We start from the raw sequence: 9,149 nt of genomic DNA, 5'->3' as shown, positions 1-9,149 counted from the left end.
ATCCCCTTGTGTCCCAGGCTAGCTGCGTAGTCAAGAATGAGACTTAAATCTCCCTTCCCATGAGCTGAGAGACTGCCATGGTCAGAGTTCTCCCAGGAAGTAATCTCTGAGGAGTTGCCCTATGATCAAATATTTATTGTCTACACTTCCCCTCCCCCCTCCCCCTCCTGCTGCTTGCCTGGAAGGAAGATAAATTAGCTGCAGCAGGAGGAAGACAAAAACTAATGGGGTCCCGCCGTCATAAAATTGCAAAAGCCAAATTACAACTGGTACCTTAGGATACTTACTGAATTCCTTCCTCCGGAAAGCGCCTTGCTTCCTCCCTCACGTGGCTGAAGTCCAGATAAAATTCAAAACTTTCCATAGTCTATAATATGCTGCTCTCTACCTGAGAGGTGTGTGGGTGTGTATATAGAATTCTATCTAGTCTTCACTGCTGTCAGTCAATAAGCATTTAGTAAGCACTTACTATGTGTCAGGCACTGTGTTAAGCCCTGAGGATAAAAAGAAAGACAAAAAACAAATAGAAAAGGTTAAGGCTGTCAAGGAACTCGCATTCTAATAATTATATTGCATTGTAGACCAGCTGTCTCCAGTCTTTTTTGAGCCTGTACCCCATTAGCAAGATATTTTTGAGCATGTATTCCCAAATATGTATGTTTAGTTATTCATAAGTTATATAGTGTACTGCTGTACTAACATTTTTATATATTATCTGACTTACACACACAAAAAATAAAATTTGCAAAAGGATGAGATGAAGATGTAATAATAGTCGATCCTGGAGTTAATAGGAAACAATTGAAGTTAATTGAATAGATGAGTGACAGGGTCAGACCTGCCATTCAGGAAAGTCACATTGGTAATTTGTGGAGGATGAGGATGATGATGATGAATAATTAGCACTTATTTTGTGTTTTAAGGTTTGCAAAGCACTTTTCATGTGGCAAACTAATTTGATCTTCACAACCCTGTGAGGTAGGTACTTTTATTATCCCCTTTTTACAATTTAGAAGACTGAAGGTGTCAATAGTTAAGTAACTTACCCAGAATCACATAACTAGAAAGTCTGAGGCAGGCTGTGAACCCAAATCTTCCCAACTTCAAGTCCCATTTTCTATCATATCTTTAAGAATGCAATAGAGGCTTGAGGTTGGTAGACCATTTGGGAGGTTATAGTAATAGTCCAGGTGAGAGGTGATAAGGGCCTGAACTTGAGAGTGGACAGAAGAGGATGTATAAGAAACTTGGAAGCAGAAAGAACAAGATTTGGCCACAAATTAGATATGTGGAGGGTGAAGATAAGGGAAAGAAAGTCAAGTCAAAAATGATATGGATGTTGTGAAAACATGGATGACTAGATGACTAGAAAGATGGTGGTGCCCTTGACAGTAATAGGGAAGTTTGGAAGTTGGGTAAACTGGATAGTAGTGTAGAAAGATTACTTAATGAGATCTGTGATTTCAGGTTCCAAATCATACATCCCTGTTCATCCCAAAATGTTAAGTGAGGAAGCAAAACTCTTACAAATCATACCCTGGCATAGCAGCCATGACAGGATCTGAGAGAAAAAGTATAGAGGAAGAATTTCCCAGTGGCACTCGGTAACTGTTGTGGTAGAAGTTAGTTTTGGTTATAACTATGCTGTGTGATGCTTGGCCAGACTCAGAAGAGAGAAGAGGAAATACACAGCAGAGGATGTTGGGGGATAACAATAAGCCACAATTATGTTGGACACAAACCCCAAGATTGGCTATCAATTGGTTATCAAAGAAAGATTGGTTCATCATACACTCGATCGGGTCAGCCCATTATTATTCCTTCCCCACCTTTAGAGAGCTCTGTTATAGACAATAATTAGATAATTGCCTCCCTCACCCTCCAGAAATAATCTGTGTTGAAATCTGAATAAAAACTCAAGACTCTCTACTCCATATCCCATTTTAAAATGGAAACAAGGTAGGTGTTATGAAATTCACAAGATTTTATTGACATGGCTTTCCTCCACTTGCCTCTTCTCTTCTCAATTCCAGGCAGCCTTTCTCCAGCTGCCAAGGTAATCTTAAAGCAGAGATCTGACCACAACACTCCTTGGCTCATTAACTCCCAGAGGCTCCCCATTGCCAACAGAGTGAAGTACAAACTCCTTAACCTGCAATTCAAGCCCTTCTACAACTTAGTTCTACCCTACATTTCCATCTTTATTTTATAGTACTTACTTATATGTTCTCTATGCTATAAACAACTCCTGCCTCCGCACCTGAATGCACATACAAAGAATCCCCATAATTAGAATAGACCTCTCTTGACCCATTTCTACTTAATGGCAAGTCTCCTCCTTCAAGGCTCAGCTTAGATGTCATTTCCTTTCCTGATATCACCCCACCCCTACTCCCATAGATGTAATCCCTCACTATTTAAATCTCTTAGAATGCTTTGCAGGAATTTGACTGTGCACTTAACATTTTTTGAACTGGTATTAAGAAGAGAACCAGTTGGGTTTAGAGGCATCCTTAGAGTCAGGAGCACATGGGTTCTAGTCCAACTTTCTTCTTTCATATACCGGTTGTGTGGTACTGGGCAAGTCACTTAACCTTTCAATACTTCAGATAACTGACTCTAAATTGAAGATCAGTTGCCTCTTTGCATTGGTAAAGGGAGTTTCCTAACTAAGAGTTTCTTATACCAAGGAAAGGATCAGAATCTCATTTTTTAAAAAAAGAAGAGGGGCGGCTAGGTGGCGCAGTGGATAAAGCACCAGCCCTGGATTCAGGAGTACCTGAGTTCACATCCAGCCTCAGACACTTGACACTTACTAGCTGTGTGACCCTGGGCAAGTCACTTAACCCCCATTGCCCCGCAAAACAAACAAACAAACAAAAAAAAAAAAGAAGAAGAAGAAGAAGAATCTGAATAAGAGGAAATGAAAGGACCTTTTGAGTGAAGGGAATAACATCAGCAAAGGCAATAAAGTAAGAATAAGTATGGGTAGGTGTAGTAGGAAGAAAGCCAAAGCAGACTAGAGTAAGGGCCTGGGAAATGTGGTTGGATAGGTACCTTGGGACCTATTGAGATTGAGAAGGCTTTTGAATGTCAGACGCTGAAGTTTGTAGTTAAATCTATACACAGCAAAAGCACTATTGTGAGTTCAGAAGCGAGGAACAGGCATGGTTAAAATGGTGTCTTGATAACATTAATTTTGTTATAGAATGTATTGTGTGTAGAATTGTGTATAGAATGAATTGCACAGAGAAAAACAATAGGGATCAAGTTAGAAGAGCACTGTGGTAATTCTACTGTAAGATGATAGTATCTTGACTAGGAAGAAGGTAGTTATTTGCAAACAGCTTTAATAAATGTCACATTTGCAGAAGAAACTGTACTCTTAGATCTATATATAACTGAGTGGTCAGATTTTTCAGAGTGCAGTAACATTTAAAACTCAGGTTACAGAGATCTGAAAATTTTTGCAGGCAACAAAAAGGAAGGAAGGAAAAAGAGAGAGGGAAGAAGGGAGGTAGAGGAAGAAAGAAAAGGAGGGAAAGAAGGAAAGAAGAAAGAGAGAAAGGAAGGAAGGAGAAAACAAATAAATACAATTTTAGGCTGAGCAAGCTGCAATGCATAATAAATAAAGAACTCCAAAGAAGATCTGGGGTTAAGTGTGTCATAAGAGAATGATTAATTGAATGAAAGAAAAAAATATTTACTAAGAATTGCCCATGTGCCAGGCACAGTGTTGAGCACTGTGGATACAAAATACTAGCAATACAGTCCTGCCCTCAAGGAACTGATATTCCAATAAAAGAAGAACATAATGAGATTGGGGGTGGAGGTGACCAAGGAGGAGTGTTTTGGGCAGAGAAGTTGGAGACAATAGTGACTATAGTTATTGGGAACATTGATTAGCAAGTTCTTTCTAGGAATGTTAGTGTTAATTTGATAAATTCTCAGAGATAGAGTTGGAAGATGTGGGGAGGGTAGCTTGGCATGAAAATGGTCAGAAAATGGTGTGGTGGGCCTGAGTCCTGGCAAGACACAGCCTTTTGGTTGATCTCCCTGGATCAAGTCTTCCTACATTCTACTCCATCTTCCACTCAGCAGCCAAAGTAATTTTCTTCAAACACAGGTCTCTAAACATGCTATATGTCCTGCTCAATAAACTCCTTAGGCCTCCAGGATCAAATACAGAATGTTCTGTTTGGCATATCAATGTCTTCACAACCAGACCCCTTCCTACCTCTCCAGTGGTTTTTACATCTTACACCCCTTCACCTACTCTATAATCTAGCTACGCTAGCCTACTTTCCTTCCATCTCCCTGCCTTTTTACCAGCAGTCCCCCATAGCTAAAATGCTCTTCAATTGTAGCTATCCAAACGTGGAATGAGGTGCTCTGGGAAACAATATTTCCCATCACAAAAGGTCCTCATCCAGGCTGGATGATAAATTCTTTAAAAGTAGAAAGTGTCACATTTTTCATCTTGCTATCCGATCATCTAGAACAATGCCATGGACATAGTGAATGTAATTTAAAACAATAATATATGTTTGTTAAACTAAATTGAAAACTTGGGTTGGTGTATAGAGATGTCAACAAGTGAAGCCCACTTCTCAAAATACAGAGGACTCCAAGCTGTGTTGAAAGCAGAAAAGTTTTTTTAGGAGAAAAATCAGACACTAGTGCTGAGGCCCCTAGTACAAAGTACAAAGGAGCCCACAGCTTAGGAGAGGCAAGGGAGATTTATGCTTGAAAAACACAAAGGGGAGGTTCAGGAAGGAGTTGGGGGAAAGTGGACAGTCTTTCCCAGGAACAGGTGGGACACAGAAGCAGGATGTTTTGCAGAAACAGTCTACCACAAGGCTGATTTGGTCCAGTTTTCTTTTGGGGGGGGGTGGTAAGGGAGGTTCAGCTCAGCAAGGTCAGCTATTGAACACCAGCAAAGGTGTCTGGGAGTGGTCAAGACACAAGCTCACTGCAAACTCCTGATTGTCTCCTTTTCTACAAACAGACTTATTCTGTGTCCAATGTACTTGCCTGGTAAGGTAACTCATAGAAAACAGACATTAATTTTGGGGGGGGGGTACTCTTGCAGGGATGAATAGATTTTTAAAAAGAGCCACTGGTAAAAATACTGAGTTGGAAGATAAAAAGTAGGCCATTTCTACCCGAAAACAGACTCTAGGTATATAGGATGGGCATTCCAAAGATAAGTCAGGACTGAAATCCTCAAGATAAGTGATATCCCTAAGAAAGACAGATACCAACACTCTCACTCCCTGAAGCAACAGCCTTTCAGATAAGAGTATTAGTGGGGTGAGAATTCAGTTCCACAAATTCCCCAAACACCTATTATGAAGACAACTATACTGGAATATATGGGAACATAATTGCAGGAGGTTGCTCAAGACCATGACTGCAGAAACTGACATTTAAGAAAGGAAGCTATGCCTGTTATTAGCTAGGGAAGGATAACGAGAAAATTTCACACAAATAATCCTAGCCCTGATTTGATCATACTAAAAATCCCCTATTTTACAGATGAGAAATGGACACTCAAGGAGATGAAGTTAGTTGTAAGTGGCAGAGATGAGATTTGAACCCAGGTTGTCATAGTCCACAGCCAGTGCTCTTACCACCATACCATGCTGCATCTGGTGTACACATCAGTCAGACAGTTACTGAGTGAGTCATAGTCTCAGTCCTGTTCCTTAAAATTACTAAGAGTCTGTAAAGGTCATCTGGATAGGTCATGGATGAATTTCTTATTATCCTATGACTGTGTTTCTTATTTCTGTACTGTGGCTTCTAGAATGAGTTAATCATTTATTTTTGGCATTTAATTGTTAAATGAGGGAGAAGAGAGATTACCTCACTGCCCAAGCAACACCAGCCCTATTCATTCTGCTTCCCTTTCATGAGCAGCAGGTGGTTGTGTGGGGGATAGATACCCTGCCTGGTCTTTGCTGAAGTAATCCATACACTACTTCAGCACCCCCAAGCCCCAGACCACCCCACAAATATGAGACCTCATAGCTTGGATATATGAGACCTCTCAGGTAGCAATAGAATTCTTCAAGGCACTGAGCCTACTGATTAAAATGCTGAAGCAATATTCTAGTAAGTGGTAGCTTAGGACTCTGAAGAAGTGAACGCTGCTTTTGGAAATGCTTAATTTATTCCCAGGGAGTAGTTTTAGCATCCAAAGGCTTGTTCTATATCAAATATTATTAAATATTTTCCCGACTGAGAGTATGGAGTACCTGTTACTGTAAACAAATTTATAGATAATGCAGAGTTGACAAAGATCATAAGCTTTATGAGTATTGAATTAATATATAGTGAAATCCTTGATGAGGACAAGTTAAAATCAATATGATGAGAATTCAGTAAGAATTCATCACATTTATCACTATTCAACTAAAATATAGTCAGTCAAATAAGAAAATGGAGCTATATATAGAATGATAAAATAAATATTTAGGCATTAATCCTTATTCAAAAAAGAATATTTCAAAGCCATTCTTTGCTCTATCTCTGCACTATATAGTCTGGAGTTAGCCTACTGTGTTTAGTTTAAGGTTTTATATTAAAAAGGTAAACATCAAAATTGAAGGAGAAAATGTTTTTAATGTTTAGAAAATGTAGTATGCAGAAAACCTGTGCCAGGGAGGGAAATCTAATCTCAAGAAAGGAAAAGTTAGAGGTAAAATCTGTCTGAAAATAAGAAATCATTTATATCCACCAATGAAACAAAAAAAGAGCTTTGTCCCTTTAATAAAATTTTCATTTATTAACTATTTACTCATTATTAAACTTAGTCCTGAATTTCTTATTTTGAATATTTATTTGTTCATTTTTAAAAAAATCTTTTTATTAAGGATTTTATACAGGAGATTGTACTAATTGGAACCCAGAGATAATTATAGGGCTCATCTAAAACTTAAAATGTTAAAAAAAATTAAGGATGGGGTTCTTTCAGCTGTGTCTCCAATAGCAAAGGCTATAAAATAACCCACTACTATTATGGGCCAAGTGTTATTTTATTTTAATTTTTTTTTAGTATTGGTATTTTTACCCCCCAAACCAATATCATATGCCAACTTTAACATACTTCTACTTCTGAACCATTATAAAAACTGGACCTAACTTGACCTTCAATATACTTCAACAAAGGTAGAGATCATCCTTTATCATTAACCTCTGCTTAAAGAGTCTTTTTATCTATTCAAAATCCCACAGACCAAATTCTTACCTAAACTAATTAAAATTCATTCTTGGCAAATACCCTGAAACTGTAAAGGGCTTTTCTCAGGACTATAATAGTTAAATATTCCCCACTTTTCTCCTACTTTTGTTGCTTTGGGATGCTATAGCTCTATACAGTCTTGGAATGAATGTGAGTGGCAACCTATAATTTTAAAAATGCATCAGAATCTATGGTTAATCAACTAATATTCAACTAATGAAAAGTAGTAAATTATGCCAATGTTGACAATTCTGATCTCAACCTATTGCTATGCTTTTATAAATTACCTGTTTTTGAGGCAGCTTAGGTGGCGCAGTAGATAGAGCACCGGCCCTGGAGTCAGGAGGACCTGAGTTCAAATCCGGCCTCAGACACTTAACACTTAGTAGCTGTGTGACCCTGGGCAAGTCACTTAACCCCAATTGTCTCACTAAAAAAAAAAAAATCCATAATTTATCCACCCCTCAGTTCCTTCATTTCTGTTACAAGACTGCTACATTTCATTAAAGAAAATTGTTGTTTAAATCCAGTTAATTTCACCCACTACGAATTCATGATCCCTAAGATCACTTGGTATCTGGTGGCTTCTCAAAAACCCTTCTATTCTAAATGACTCTATCTCCCTTGGCACAGCAATTGTTCTACACCCTTCTTATTTTTCCTCACCTGCAATCACACTCCAGTCCCCAGTAGTTGTACTCAGTCACCTTTTTCATTGAGCTTATTGAAATCATTCATCATGACCCTCTTAACTCCCCTCTTACAATCCTCATGACTTCTCAGGACCATCACTCATTTTTGTCTGCTGAAAAGGAATCTCTGTCTTTTAGTAAAGTTAATCCCTCTACCTATGCCCTTCATAACAATAGAAGGGTAGTAGGATATAATGACAAGAGACCTTAGAGAATTGCCTAGAGCTCTCAAAGGCTAATTAACTTGCCCAAGGTTGCACAGCCAATATATGGCAGAGAATTTGCAGAGCACTTGGGTTCTAATCCTGGGCTTGCTACTTATGCCCGTGTAACTTTTGATGATCACTTCTATAGAGCCCAGTTTCCTAATTTGTAGACTGGATGATCTTGAAACCTCTTCAGCTTTCATTCTCCTATAGTGTTTTTTACTGCTATCTTTCTTTTTTTTTTTTTAAGTGAGGCAATTGGGGTTGAGTGACTTGCCCAGGGTCATACAGCTAGTAAGTGTTAAGTGTCTGAGGCCGGATTTGAACTCAGGTACTCCTGACTCCAGGGCCAGTGCTCTATCCATTGTGCCACCTAGCTGCCCCCACTGCTATATTTCTTGAAAAAAGTTCCCACCAAGCCTCTACTTCCTCATCACCTTCTCTCTCTACTCAGTACCTTGTATTCAGACTTTTCCTTCCATTGCTTTACTGAAACTGCTCTCTTGGAGGTCATCAGTGACCTCACAGTCTCCAAATGTTTCCAGTGTTCACTCTGCCTTGACCTCTGTGCCGCTTTTGACCCTGTCAGTCATCCCCTTCTGGTGGATACTCCCTAGTCCTTTGGCTTCCAACAGTACATGCTGGGAATATCACTTAACCTTTCTCAACCTCAGTTTCCTCATCTAACAAATGGGCACACAATAACAGCACTTCCTCACAGGGTTGTTATGAGAAATAAATGGGATAATTTGTACTCTTTGAAAACTCCAAACATGCCATCTAAATGCCATGTATTATTACCTATTTCCCTAACTCTCTTCCTTCTCTTACTTTTCCTACTCTGGCTCTTTCCTTTGCTGTTCATCTTCACGACCTCCTTATTTGGGATATTTCTCAAAGGTTTCTCTATCCTTTACCCTCTTTCCTTCTCTCTAAAATCTCTCCTTTGGAAACCTCATTCATTCCCATGACTTCATTATAGTAACTCTAAGCTTATGATTCACA

The sequence above is a fragment of the Dromiciops gliroides genome, chromosome 4, assembly GCF_019393635.1.
Source record: "Dromiciops gliroides isolate mDroGli1 chromosome 4, mDroGli1.pri, whole genome shotgun sequence".
In the NCBI taxonomy this organism is placed as follows: Eukaryota; Metazoa; Chordata; class Mammalia; order Microbiotheria; family Microbiotheriidae; genus Dromiciops; species Dromiciops gliroides.
The sequence above is the reverse complement of the archived record's forward strand: the minus strand, read 5'-3'. Positions refer to the sequence as shown.